The sequence below is a fragment of the Giraffa tippelskirchi genome, chromosome 12 (assembly GCF_054371585.1).
Source record: "Giraffa tippelskirchi isolate mGirTip1 chromosome 12, T2T-mGirTip1v1.2.pri, whole genome shotgun sequence".
In the NCBI taxonomy this organism is placed as follows: Eukaryota; Metazoa; Chordata; class Mammalia; order Artiodactyla; family Giraffidae; genus Giraffa; species Giraffa tippelskirchi.
In genome coordinates, this window is record NC_137286.1 from 46,408,473 (window position 1) to 46,422,882 (window position 14,410).

Below are 14,410 nucleotides of genomic sequence, written 5' to 3' on the forward strand. Positions count from 1 at the left end.
GGGGCTTCCTGGGTGGCTCAGATGGTAAAGAATCTGCCTGCAATGCAGGAGACCAGGCTTCAATTCCTGAGTCAGGAAGATCCTCCTGGAGAATGGAATGACAACCCACTCCAGTATTCCTGTCTGAGAAATCCCATGGATAGAAGAGACTGGTAGGCTACAGTTCGTGGGGTCGCAAAGAGTCAGACACGACTGAACGACTAAAAATTTCACTTTTCACTTTGTAAAAGTAGGGGACAAACACCCCACCCCTACCCCTGCCACCCAAAGTGCGTCAGTATCACTGGGGGAGCTATTTGCAAATCTACACCCCACTTCTGACATTCCACTCTGCTCCCCACAGGTACCAAAGGCATCAGCTTCATTCTAAGCCCTATGGGGACCATGAAAGAAGTACAATACGTGGCGTCCAGGAAACAATGAGCAAACAGTGCAAACCCATGTATAATGAAGAATGAAATCCTAAAGTTCCAACTCTGAATACTGGAGGAACTCAAAGGAGGCCAGAAGAAGGAGGAAGTAGACTCAGATGGCTAGAGAACCATCTAGGGAAGGGAGGGAACAGAAAAGAGGGAAAGGAGGGGTGGGTGCAGACCTCAAGCTGGGCTCAGGAGTGGAGCCAAGGCCTGAAGATGCTGGGCAGCCAGGAAATTGGCAGGCAGGGCAGGAGGAATGGGTCTGGGAGCAGTGGGAGTGGGTCACTGTGGAAGAAGCTTCAGGGCTTTACTTCCAGGGGGAATTCCACCCCTAATGGGATGTGCCTTGGTACTGAGAAGCCCTTGTTTGGCTGGGTGTAACCCGACCCGTAGGATGTTGGACAAGCACTGTGATTCACCTCGTGAACATCGCCCCAAGCTACCATGACATCGCAGTAGTTTTTAGACAATCTGCTGAAGTGTACAGGAGTCTTCAGTTGAGGACCATCCCCTCCAGGCCCTCAAAATCGTCCTGTTTCCTACCTTCGTGTTTTGCAGATACTCTTTCATAACTAGAAAATCAGCAAGGCTCATTGCCACATAAAAATGATGATTCATGTCCCTTTGATCTCTGCTGGGGATTCCGGTCCATGCCCTGCTAGTTCAATCCTCAGTGTACAATTCTATACAAGTTTCAATTCAGAGTGTGGAGCACGAGGCAGGGGGAGCGGGGAGCGGGCAGCACTCTGTAAATATTTATTGATGGATTGAGCCTGGGGAAAAGCGCTAACGCATCACCTTTCTGATCCTTGAGCAAAATTTTTCCATGAGATTATTACATTAGGTTGAGAGGTATAGGCCAGTATGAGTAACTTCCATACCACAGGGGCTTCCCTGGTGGCTCAGTGGTAAAGAATCTGCTGCAATGCAAGAGACATGGATTCCATCCCTGGGTGGGGAAGATCCCCTGGAAAAGTGAGTAGCAACCTACTCCAGTGTTTTTGCCTGGGAAATCCCATGGACAGAGAAGCCTGGTGGGCTACAGTCCATGGGGTCGCAAAGAGTCAGACACAACTTCACTGCTGGGCACACACGCACGCATGCCATGCTACAGTGGGTCAAGAGAAAAAGCCCAGTGTGACGTGGGCTATCAGTAGCTTTTGGATATTTGAAAGAACATCTTGAAGTTCAGGCAAATAACTATCCATTTAAGTGAAAGTGTTCCATTTTCTGTCATTCAGACAAGCTAACGTCCATGCCATGCTTCTCTTTACGTTTCCCCCTGTTTATCTAAAGGTTCAGAGAATTTTAAATCTACTTCAGAAACTGCTCATAAATAAGGAAAAAAAGAGATTTCAAAGCAAAAAGCAAACAAACACACACGCTGTTCTATGTAGTAGAAGAAAGGAAAGATGCCCAAAGAGACGGTAGGCAGAAAACTACCCATTAATTGTTGGCATTCAGATAAATACTGAAATACTATTAGAAGACTCACGGCTCCTGTTTCTTACTCCAAAACATCCAATGCAACAAAACTGTCTATGTCTTTTGCAAACTGACATGAGCTTATCTGAGCTAGAAAATTTAAATCTGAATACAATTAATCCTGAGGTTAACCTAGATTGAGAGGTTAATGGAATTAAAAAAAAATAGGGATCTTTTTTTTTTAGGCTGTTCTCTATGGCATGCGGGGGGATCTTAGTTCTCTGACCAGGGATCGAACCAGTGCCCCCTGCATTAGGAGTGCATGGTCTTAACCGCTGGACCACCAGGGAAGTCCCCAAGATCATTTTTAGTATCTAAGAAAAATGGAAAAATCCTTCCTTAAACATCTGTGGCATTTGGAACAGGTTTGTATCAATAGGTCAGAACAAGTCTTGTTAAAAGATTTCTGCTTCATGGAGATGCTCCCCATAGGTGTGCAGGGGTGGTGGGGTAGTAAGGCTGCTCACAGTATGGTGACAGGCTTTGGGGGCAGACAGATCTGGCCAGAATCACACTTAGCACTAACTGGTTGTATGACTTTGGGCAAGCTTCTTTACCTCTTTGCACCTCAGTTTCCTTACCCATTAAAATGGGGAGGACAGAGTGTCCTGCTGTTACCATAAAAATGTTAGATGCAAACATGATGACTTGGCAATGGTGTGTCCACCAGATGTGGCAAGAGGGAATTGATTTATCCAACTGGACTAGAGGGTCCCAGGGCAGAGCCCAAAGTGTGGGTCTCTTCAAGCCTGATTAGTCCAGGTCCTGAACTTGCTTGTGAGCGATCACCAGCAACCCCAATTTAACCATCTCACATAGGTGATGAGTAGATCACAGACATTCTACACATTCCCGTAGCCATTCCTGACCAGCAGCTTGTCTATCAGCTCCCCCAGAGAATTTATAAAGTTTATGATTCACAGATTAGGGGTCAAAGACCCTTATCCTGAAATCCAGTAAGTGCTCTCTGGCTAATTCTAACTAACAAGTCACTGTCTCTTCAAAAGGAAGGAGCAGAACCAGATGAAGACAAAATTCCTATTTGTGTAGCTCTACAGTTAATCAAACACTTGTGAGCTAAATATTAATACATTACATTGCTTAATCCTCAAACAAGTCACAAAGTGCACCGGTGTCGACAGTGGAGACCTATATGGAATTTATTGTTTGCAGAGTGCGTCCTCAGACATTACCTCACTCGGTACTTACGACAGTGCTGTGAGTTATTACTAATGCCAGGGAGGAGTCTGAGGCCAGGAGACCCACCCTGGGCCAGGCCTGGGAAGGGCTCTAGGAATACAGAGAAACAAGCCACCTGTCTGTCTTGGAGAGCCTTCACAGAGCTGGATGGGTCCTGATCCCTTTGGCTCCACTGACAGCAGCTCTGCACGTCCTCTCCCATTCAAAGTGGGCCTTCTCGAAATCTGCATTCCCCTCACAGCCTCTTTGGTGGCAAAGTCAAGATTTCTCTCGCAATTTCAGGGTAACATCAAGCTTTCTATGTAGAGGCAATAAATAGAGTGATGGGTGACATTAATGACAGACCAAGTGAAAGGGACTGAGTTTTCTAAATTGGGAAAAAAGTATGCTTGACTATCATCTCCTTGGCATTTTCCATCATCTTACTATTTAGAAGGGCACATTTTTCAATGCCATTGACAAGAGTGAGCGAGCACTTTATTTACATGATCCGAATAGAAATGGGAATTGCAGCTGGGTATTCGGAATCTGCGGAGAAGGCAATGGCACCCCACTCCAGTATTCTTGCCCGGAGAATCCCAGGGACGGCGGAGCCTGGTGGGCTGCCGTCTATGGGGTCGCACAGAGTCGGACACGACTGAAGCGACTTAGCAGCAGCAGCAGCAGCAGCATTCGGAATCTGAGAAGCTGAAGTCTACAGTCCAGGCCACACAGTGAGCTATAGCTGGGAGGGGTTGGAAGCTCAGCAAGCACTCATGGAAATCCACCTCTGGGCCAAACAAGGGGCCAACAGTGGGAAAGAGGGTGTCCAGTCCCCAGAGAGGAGCCTGGATGGTAGAGGCCCACCAAAGAGAGGGCTCAGTAAATGTTTATTGAAAGACGCCAGAGCAGGGACTCCCCTGAAGATCCAGTTGTTAACACTCCAAGCTTTGAAGGCAGGGGTGAGGGTTTGATCCCTGGTTGGGGAACTAAGATCCCACATGCTCTGTGGTGTGGCCAAAAAAAAAGACTTCAGTGCAATCACATCATCCTGGGAATACTGTGTTTTCCTGAATTTTTTGAGAGCACTAATGTCATAGCTGGATACTGGAGAAAAGTTAACAGGATGCCAAACAATACATGCAGAGATTTGCTAAAACACATTGCTCCTCGTTAAGTGAACAAAGCAAGGAACAGACTCAAAGGATATTTCTAAAGTGTTCAACAAAAACACGTGGAAAGGAGCCATGCATGACACAAACATGACTGGAAACCTCTGTCATGAGGTTAGATTCCCACTGGAGTCTTTCAAACTCAGGGGCCAGGTGGCGCCCTCTATGGGAAAAAAAAGTAGTCCTGCCTTTTATTCGATTCTTACATTAAATTGCTTTTTTTTCTTTTTTAAATGCAGGGACCCCAGAAGAAAGGAGCTCTAATTTACGTATTTATTGGACACACTGAGTGGCATGTGGGATCTTAGTTCCTCCACCAAGGATGGAACTCACACCCTGTGTCTTGGGAGCCCAGAGTTTTAATTACTGGACCACCAGGGAAGTCTTTACATTGAATTACTTTTAGTCAATTATTATTTCCTATACTATTTCTTAAAATGTATAAACATAAACCAGACATAAATTTACCTTAGCACTTTTCCAATTATGGAGACTAAAATGAATGTACAAATAAATACAAATAAAATTACGCAAAGAGTATAATTCAGGTTGACTACACTTGATTACACCACTTTCCTCTGCTGGAACCCCTGTTTCAGCCTTCATTTGCACACTTGGCTTCACCTGATGCTATCTCTTCTCCACACTAAATCTATCTCTGTGTTTTTCTCATACCAGGTTAACCTGGCTCTAACATATCAGAAATTTACACACAAATGAAGGGCACTGAGGGACCTTCCGGTGGTCCAGTGGTTGACTTTGGTTGTTTGGTTGTTTAGTTGCTAAGTCGTGTCCGACTCCTGCGGCCCCATGGACTGTAGTCTGCCAGGCTCCTCTGCCCATGGGATTCTCCAGGCAAGAATACTAGGTTGGGTTGCCATTTCCTTCTCCAGGTCCAGTGGTTAAGAGTCCAATTAAGACCTGGTGCAGCCAAATAAATAAATAAAAATAGAAATTTAAAAAAATTCTTAAAAAATTATAAGAGGCACTGAGGCAGCCTGGCTGGACCCTAATATATATAATTAGGTCATCCCAGTGATCCAGGCATACCTTTAAAATATTGCCAATTATCATTAACATGAACTTTAAAAGTCTGAGTGTTCTTAATTTAAGGAGAACTCAAAGAAACTCAAGGACATACCCTTGGTCTTGGATTGGGAAACATCTGTAACCCAGAAGGAATGTCGTGGTACTGACTGCTGGAGGAGAGCAGAGGGTGCCATGGGGACTCAAATGAGAAGACACATTGCATCTCAGAAACAATATGAGCCACCCCCTGACATATTACATCAAGAATTTAATACGTGTAAACATACGCTTCAAAAGACTGATGTATAAGCACATCACATCAAAGGGCCTCATTCCAAGCTGTGGAGGTCCCACCCTGGCTTCCCCCACGCCTCATCCTTAAGAACTACAACATGGCACTTTATTACTGTGTTTTGTTTTTGTTTTTGTTTTTTGCCACAGCTTGCAGGATCTTAGTTCTCCAACGAGGGACTGAACCAGGCCCTTGGCAGTGGGAGCACAGAGCCCTAACCAGTGAACTACCAGGGAAGTTCCAACATGTCATTTTAGACATGAACGTACCCAACTCCCATCGTCAGCTCACATCACTCTGACAGCACCACTGCATATTGACATTGTGTGGTCTGTATCCCCTAAAAGAAACTGGGCACAAAACTGCACCAGGTGATGCCACGGCTAGATTAGCTTAAGTGAATGGCCTGGTTTCCCAGCAGAAGAAAAGCTGGCACTGTTTAAGGAAACTGAAAAGGTGGAACCTTCCTTGAATAGAATCCTCTACTTCAGACCCTCTCAAATGCCATGATTCAATTTCCATTAGCAAAACTGTTTCAAAAAATTATGTATTTAAACTTCTGGCTGCACTGGGTCTTTGTTGCTGTACGCAGGCTACTCTCTAGGGGTGCTCGGGCTTCTTCCTGTGGTGGCTTCTCTCACGGTGGCTCACGGGCTTAGTTGCCCTACGACATCTGGGATCTTCCGGGATCAGAGATTGAACCCGTGTCCCCTGTACTGGCTTTCCTGGTGGCTCAGATGGTAAAGAATCTACCTGCAGTGCAGGAGACCCAAGTTCTATCCCTGGGTCGGGAAGATCCCTTGGAGGAGGAAATGGCAGCCCACTCCAGTATTCTCGCCGGGAGAATCCCATGGACAGAGAAGCCTGGTGGACTACAGTCCATGGGGTCGCAAAGAGTTGGACATGATGGAGTGACTAACAAACACCCCTGCACTGGCAGACGGATTCTTATCCAGTAGGCCACCAGGGAAGCCCTCCATCTTTTTAATCAATCTAAATATGTTCTGTTTAGAAGGCAGCTCTTTATTCTAGGAGGTGGACCTTCCCCCGTGTTTGGTGTTAAAATGTCTTTTCTTAAATGATGGTGATGATGGAAGATTACAGAGCTATTTTATTTCCCTATTTGAAAAACAAAATTTGGCAATCCTGTGCTGGACTTCCTGATTTTTTTTAACTGCTCTCACTGACATGACTAAGTAAACGGTACACAAATACATGCCTAGCGTGACTATGCAGAAATGGGGTGGTTTTTCAAAGCTTCTAACTCTTCTACCTCCAGAGGCTGACTGATAACATCACCCCCTCTTATATTACACACAGCAGCTATGGCACAACTGATTGATAATGTGGACACCTAGCAAGGAGCAAAGATCAGAATGCAACGATTCTCCATTAGACTGGCTGACTGACATTATGAAGATTCAAAGCAGGGTCAAGGTGACTCTAAATTAGATTCAGAGGAAAATAAAAACAAGATGAAGATTAAGGCACATTTTAAAGAAAAGTGAAAAATAAAGCAGCAGGCAAGATGGAAGCCACTGAGGACCATAAGACCATGTTTAAATCAGTGTGGTTATAAAAACATAATTGCAGCCAGAGACAATTCAAACACAAAGACCCCCTAAACTCTCTTTAGAGTAATCATCAAGAGCCTAGCAAGGTCATGTGAGTCTCAGAGGCCTCGGAGATGACAAAGTGATATGGAGAATCAGAAAGACTTCTGAGGAGAGAAAAAAATTATATTCCCAAATATTGTTTGGGAAGGATGCTTCACAGGGGCATAGGTGTGAGAGCTAGCTTTTCCTGGAGTGAGAGAAAGGAAGGGGCGGGGCTTAACAAAGCCGACCAAACAGGAAGTTGTGTCAAGCAGGACAAGGATCCCCTTCTGATGCCTGAAGGCTGACACAGAGCTGGGGCTGGGGTGTAGGAGATGGGATTAGATGTGGTAGAGACGCTGAAAGGTGGATCAAGATGGCCTAGAGCTTTCCCTGGAGACCAGAGAAAGCACAGCAAGTTTTCCCAGGTGATTTCGGCATATTCTGCCCAGAGGGCAGGCCAAGGGCCTGAGGTCCAACGCTCATTTTTCAGTGTCCCCACTCTCCCTTCATAGGAGGACCTTCAGGAGAGGCCCTCCCCCTCACCTAGCCTCCTCTAAGGCTCAGAGCTATAGGACATAGAGGAGAAAAATATTTGCCCTCAAACACCCACAGAAATGCCTTACAATCTCCATATGAAGCTGTTGCCTAAATAAGACTAGTTCTTAGCAGCCTTGGAAACAGAATCGAATATTTAAAATAGATCACCTTTGTGAAAAAGGATACTGAAGCTCTTCCCATACTGCGAAGAAACACTAAGTGGAAAAAGGCAGAGTTCCAAATACCATGTATCATCTGCTACCATTTGTGTAAAAGGGAAAGATAATCATAATGGATTTGCTGATAGATGTTATAAAATATCTTGGCTGTGCCTGGAACATCTCTGGAGGATGAAAAAATCAGTAACAGTGGTGCCTGTAAGGAATAAAACAAGGTGGCAGCAGTCAGGGATGGACAGAGATGCAGTTCCTACCTCACTTTTGTGCCTTTCGAATGTTTCCTTTCATCATGTAGATGCGTTACCTACTAAATTTTTTTTTTGCATTAAAAACACTGAAATTTTAAAATAATAATAGTAAAACAGAATAGTCTTTCTGCAGCAAAACCAAACACCCTTGTTAATCTGAACAGCTGTCCTCCCGGCACACACCAGATGCTCAGTTTGTTGAACTTAATGAACCTCCGCTTAAAAGAAAACAAAAGAAAACCAGAAACCAGGCAAACCCAAGGGTATCAGTTCTAATTCTCTAATAATCTCTTTACCTGGCTGTTACTTAACTACCTCAAAAGATCAGAAAACAGGTCCTTGGGTCATATGCCCTGCACCCAGCTGGGTCCAGTGCGCCAGCCTCATGGGTAACAACAGGTCTAGTGGCCTGTCCACACCAGCCCTTTTATAAATAGAAAACGTATAATCCAAAAACACGATGCCTTGGAACCAAGACCACAAAAACAAACGTGCAGATAGGAAAATGATCCTGAAGGGAGATGTCAGCACCTGCAGGGTATCAGTACAGAAATAGCAGCTTGTGGGTTAAAAAACATCAAGCACCAGCCAAAAAGGTTACAACATGCAGAGCCGCTATGAAATCCTCATGCCAGAGCACATGAAGGGGTGGCCTGAACTCCCTGTGCTCTGTTCCTAGGGACAGTGTAGCCCAAGATGATACAGGAAGGCTGAAACACCCCTTGCCCCAGTCATCTATACTCTTAAATTGGTCAAAAAGTACTCAAAACCCACACTGCAAAAAAAAAAAAAAAATCAGACTGTTGTAAGCAGTAGGTTGTAGCAGAAATTCTGCCACACGAATTCCATTGTATTAGAAGGCTCTCTCTCTCTCCTAGGGCTTTTCAAAGAGCCAGGTTTCAGGCAAAGAATAAGACAGACTTCACCACGGTCTTCCCTAGAACCAAAGAAATTATTTTGACGTGTGGACAGGAGCTTGGGACAAGGGTAGTGGGGAACCACTATACTCTCCATGGTCCCTGCCAGAGATTCCCAGGAAAAAAGCAGAAATGGAAGAAGGGAATGGCAACCCTCTCCAGTATTCTTGCCTGGAGAATCCATGGGCAGAGGAGACTGGAGGGCTATAGCCCATGGGGTCACAGAGTTGGACATGACCCAGAAACTCACACACACACACACAAGAAACAACAGCAAATGAGAAGCCCTTTCACACAGCTGTTATGAGAAAAGAAAGCAAGAGAGAAAAGGGCCCATAGTAATACACAAAGAAACTACAACAATTATTCTAAGATGGCTGAGGTCTAGAATGTCTTAAACAAAATAACACAAACAAGAACCCAAACTCAGAATCAACTATTAGGAAGGTGCCAGTCAATGAACAGTGATCATCTTTGGTTCATTCTAGAAAACATGTGAAAACAGAGAAGGGAAAAACCAAAAGTGACCAGATTCCTGCAAGAAATAAAGATGACAGTTTATCTTCTGATGAAAAGGGAACTGGCTGGCAGATTGAGAGTAGATAGTTATCAGACCTGTGAAGGTGATAAAGGAAGTGAAGGTGAAAGCATAAGAGAAAGAAAGGGAATTTCCCCAACCAAAACAAGAGGAAAAGAACCGTTCCACTGCACATGCCATCTGGTTTATTTCAAGCTCAAGAAAAGAACAGGAAAAAAGCAGTGAAATTAGTGAAAGAGCTAGATTACCAGCAAGAATCAGTCATACACTTGTGCTTCTGCCAGGGAAGGCAGGCGCTGCTGGTGCTCTCTCTGCTCCCATGACTAAGTAACTTACTTAAATGCGTTTGACACACGATCCCTGAACTTCCGAAAAGCACTTAATACCGTGGCTCATGAAATCTTAATCTAAAAATGTTCACCCATTTATAATCGTGCTGCATCACACTGACAACTGGGATGGAGGGCTGAGCAGAGGGGAGAGATGTTTGGAAGAATGCTGTGGAGACTGGTATCATCAGGGACTTTGTTTATCACTTTGGGGGGGGTTTTCTCCCTCTTTTAAAGAGAACGAGATTTGGAGTCTAAAAAAGAGTATAATTATAAGGAGAGGACTAACAGAGACGATGAATTACCTGATTCAATAAAAGACAGAAAAATAAGCAATAAATAAGAAATAAAATGTGATGTGACTTGGAAAACCCCACAGACATCCGTGCTACAGTGAAATCTGGAATATGTTTCATGAACTGGAGGAGTGGAGGCAGGGAAAAAAATCAGTTCCTGATAGAAAATACTGGGGGGTAAGTACGAAGAAAATAAGGATTAAAAAGGCAACAGAAGACCATATTTAGCAAATCCATAATGCTTATTGTGTGCCAGGCACTGCTCTAACTGCTTCTGATATCAAAACCTCAAAACAACCTCTAATCTAAGTACCATTATTTTTCTTGTTTCAGAGGTGAACAAGCAGAGGCATGGGCTTCCCTGGTGGATCACCTGCTAAAGCAGGAGATGTGGGTTCAATCCCTAGTTTGAGAAAATCCCCTGGAGAAAAAAACGGCAACAACCCACTCTGGTATTCTTGCCTGGAAAATTCTGTGGACAGAGGAGCCTGGCACGCTACAGTTTGTGAGGTCACAGAGAGTGGAGTGAACAACAAACAGAGGCACAGAGAGGTTAAGTGACTTGCCCAAGGTGACAGCCAGTAAAAAGCAAGGCTAGGGTTCAAATCCAGGCACCCTGGCCTCAAAATCCGTGTCCTTAACGTCTCTGTACCCCCGCTAGAATTTTAACTCGTAAGAGTGAGAAAAGTAGCTAGGAGTGAAATACAAGTCATGCACTGGCTAGACCCAGGGTCAACAGATCAACCTTTAGTCATGGTTCTGTGATTACCAGTCAGTCCTGTGACCTCCCCAGGCTTTCGTTCCCTCACCTGTGCATTGGGAAGGTTGATTAGATGAGCTCTACCTAAGCTGTCTTCAGCTCTAAAATTCCACAAGTCCATGCTGACAATCAGCAGTGTATGGACCGGTCTGCTTTCTGACTGGTTATTCAAAGGCAAATTCACCCTAAAATAGGCAGCACACTTGCTATTAAGGTTCCTCCTCTGTCTCCTGACCTTCAGAAGATTATTATGTCCTCTCCATTCAGGCAAGCGAAAGAGGGTAGTGAAAGGGAGGCTGTATGGTTTCTCTTCTGGACTCTGCTGTGTGTGGTTGCAATGAAATGGCCCTTGAAAAGCTCTGGGCCAGATCACATTAACTCTACTAAACGTACAGTCCCTCCCACCCCCAGGCATCTCTCAGGAATCCGATCTTGGAGCCTGCCTTTGGATCCTGTTACTGGAATGCAGGTGAAACTGACACACTGGAAGTGAAGCAACCAGAGAGGAATTGGGAAGATTAAGAGAGTTCAAAGGAAGGAGTTTCGTGATGTCTAAACAAACCTTATCTTCTGGCTATGGTCTGTTCTCTCTGCTAACATCCACTCCTGAGAGTGAGACCACCAGTTCATTAGGAATGAATTCAACACCCACTTTCAAACTAGCGAGCCCCCAGCAGTATTCTTCTGGAGGGAGGCCTTCAAAGTCAGAGTGCATCTGTGCATGAAGAAGGGCCTTTGCAGGTCGGTCGCGCAGTCCTCCCTTGCGAGTCCTGTCTAAGCATCCCTGGCAGGTGGCTGTCACTTGGCCTCTGCCTGGTCACTTCCAAGGTCAAGATGCTGGCTGCCCCGCCTAGCAGGGCCTGTGCTGCTGGACAGCTCTCACTGTGGGGAAAGACCACGAAGCGCCTAGAACAGTGCCTGTCAAGGAGCCGAGCTCAGTAAGTGCGTCTCCAAGTGGGTCAAAAGCTGTCTCCTTACAACTTGAATCCATCAGTCCTGTGTGTGCCCCTGGAGCCCCAAATCGCAGAGACTCTTCGGATATTCGGGGCTGTATTCAGATTCCTCGGCCCTCTCCTTACAGATGCGGATCCCAGATCTCCATCACCAAGCCTGGCAGAACCCCCTCGCCAGACCCCCCAAGTGCGCACTGATGGACCAATGGCCAGTGGGGAGGCCGCAGTCGGGGATGTCCCCAACCTCGGTATCTGAAGCTGCAAGGGACAAAGGGCTTTCAGGAAGGCGTATCCCACCCTATGTGATCCAGGCTGCCTCCCTCCCCGCTGGCCCTGGGGACCCCCGCAGCGCCAGGTGACAGGCCCCCTGAGGATCCGGGGCTCTCAGGCAGCTGCGCGATGGGCCGAGCCAGGACAAGGGATCTCGAGGTTCAGAGGTTTGACTCAACTGATCGCGGGCTCGATCGCGGCTCAGCGGAGTTCGCTCGGCCGTGGCTTTACCTGCGCTTGGTTGACTACAGCGGCCCAGCTCGTCCTCGGTCGCGCTCCCGCAGCTCCGCGGCTGCCGCCGGCGGTCATGAAAATGCAGCCGGAACCCCTGGCCAGTGCAGCTCCCGCGGCTACCGGCCCCGCCCAAGCAACTGCCGCCACGCCCCTGACGACCGCTTCTGCCACGCCCCTAACCGCGGAAACTCGCCTGTTCATTGGGCAGCTCAGCGGCTGCTCTGCTAGCCCCGCGCTCTCATTGCACTCGGAGGGCAGCCCATTGGTCAGCGGACCTGCTCCTCAGAGCGGAGGCGGAGCCCTTAGCGAAGAACTCCACGACAATTGGTTATTTTTGACGTCTTTAGCACCAAGGAACTATAGGATAAAGCCAGCGCGGAGGGGGCAGGGAAAAGAGAGGAGGGCTAAAAGATGGGTCTCGTTTGATGCTGATGGAGGCGGGGTGCAAACAGGGAGGCAATTGTGACCACAAGCTGGCTTGCCGGGAGGGGTAGAGTCAAGTGTCGTCTGGGTTTGGGAGGAGGAAGGCAGGCAGGTAGTTCAGCTATCGGGTGTGAAGGCTTCAGGCCGACCAGTGGACTCGCCTGTAGTCCAGGACACCAGGGCAAAATTTGGGGTTGTGTCCCACGAGAAAGGAGGCAGGTTAGTGAGTCACCGAGCAGCAGGGGGAGGAAAGGATGAGGAGGCAGCCGTCTCTGGCCTCTTCTAGCTAGGGAAGTGTGATGGGGACTTGCGGGGCAGTGTGGATCTGAGTTATTGTCCCACTGTTCTTTCTGTCCTTAAGGGGACCCTCGCCCAGTTGGAGGCAGCCTGGAAGAATGTGGCCTTTGGAATCATAACTAGAACTCTGTTGGCATTACAGGTTACATGGTCTTGAGCAAGTCATTTAACCTTTCTGCTTAGGTCCAGATTTTTTGCTTTGGCAACTGAGATGAACAGTAGTTGATGAGAAGATTTAATAACTCACCACGCCCCCCACCCCCTGGGCTTCCCTGGTGGCTCAGTGGTAAAGAATTTGCCTGCCAACACAGGAGATGCGGATTTGATCCCTGAGTCAGGAAGATCCCCTGGAGAAGGAAATGGCAACCCACTCCAGTATTCTTGACAGGGAAATCCATGGACAAAGGAACCTGGAGGGCTACTGACCAGGGATTGCAGAAGATTCGTATTTGAGTTAGTGACTAAACTTCAACAACAAAATACTAACAGTGCCTGGCACTGAGCAGGCAGGCATTCAGGCAAGACTAGTTCCCCACTCACTGACACATTGGTCTATAGAATTAGGACCAGTTCTAACATTCTATGAGTCTGAAACTGCTTTTGCATTGGCATGTGCTTTTACCAAGAATAGAACCCCTGACTGACTTGAAAGGCAACTGCTCTAGGGCAGACAGGGCCACCCTACCAAGGCACCATAGGGCTGGAAGAAAGAGCGCAGGATGAGATGGGAATGGTGATTTAGCCAGAGATGGGAAGCAGTACTTGTATCAGTGTTAAATTTTTTCCAACACATTTCAGGATTATGACAAGGAAAAATGGAGCTTCGTTTTTCCTATTCACTCATCCAAGTGTGCAGTGGCTCATGTTTCATCCTTTTGAAGGCTAATCAGCACTGGACCCAAAACTGCTGCGTAAAATCTGTCAGGAACTCCTGAAGCCCCTTGCCTATTCTGAAGGTGTGGAAGTCCTAAAATGTGAACAGAAATAAACCTTCAAGCCTGAAGTTAGCCCCAGATCTTTGGGTCTGCCTTTAAGAGAACTCACACCCATGGTATTCTAGGTTGAAGGAAGAGAAAGAATCCTTCACTGATGCTCTATTTTTCATTCTGTTGTCATGTTACCTAAAAAAATTTTTTAACCTCAACATTTATTTATTCCTCTATATTATTTATATTTTGGGAAAGAAAAATTCAAATGATTATAGTGAGGGACCCCCCCCCATAGTTCTGACTCTTTATATTAATTGTTTGTGCCTCCA

At 46.4% G+C, this 14,410-nt stretch overlaps 1 protein-coding gene and 1 long non-coding RNA gene across 3 annotated transcripts in view; one reads left to right on the plus strand and one right to left on the minus strand.

Annotated features, from left to right (window-relative positions):
* ABHD2 (abhydrolase domain containing 2, acylglycerol lipase) overlaps positions 1–12,537 on the minus strand; it is a 103,991-nt gene extending 91,454 nt beyond the window's left edge. Inside the window, exons 1-2 of one of the 2 annotated variants that reach the window (XM_081547199.1) lie at positions 12,430–12,537; positions 3,217–3,399 (exon numbers count right to left, since the gene is read on the minus strand). The gene's annotated coding sequence lies outside the window, so the exon portion shown is untranslated. The remainder of the gene's footprint in view (positions 1–3,216; positions 3,400–12,429) is intronic. The other variant, XM_081547198.1, reaches the window with a different exon arrangement.
* A 272-nt stretch (positions 12,538–12,809) lies between these two features.
* Positions 12,810–14,157, plus strand: LOC145528536 (uncharacterized). The gene is made up of 2 exons (XR_014070490.1): positions 12,810–13,074; positions 13,951–14,157. It is a non-coding gene; the product is annotated as an uncharacterized LOC145528536 (long non-coding RNA).
* The last annotated feature ends 253 nt before the right edge of the window (positions 14,158–14,410 follow it).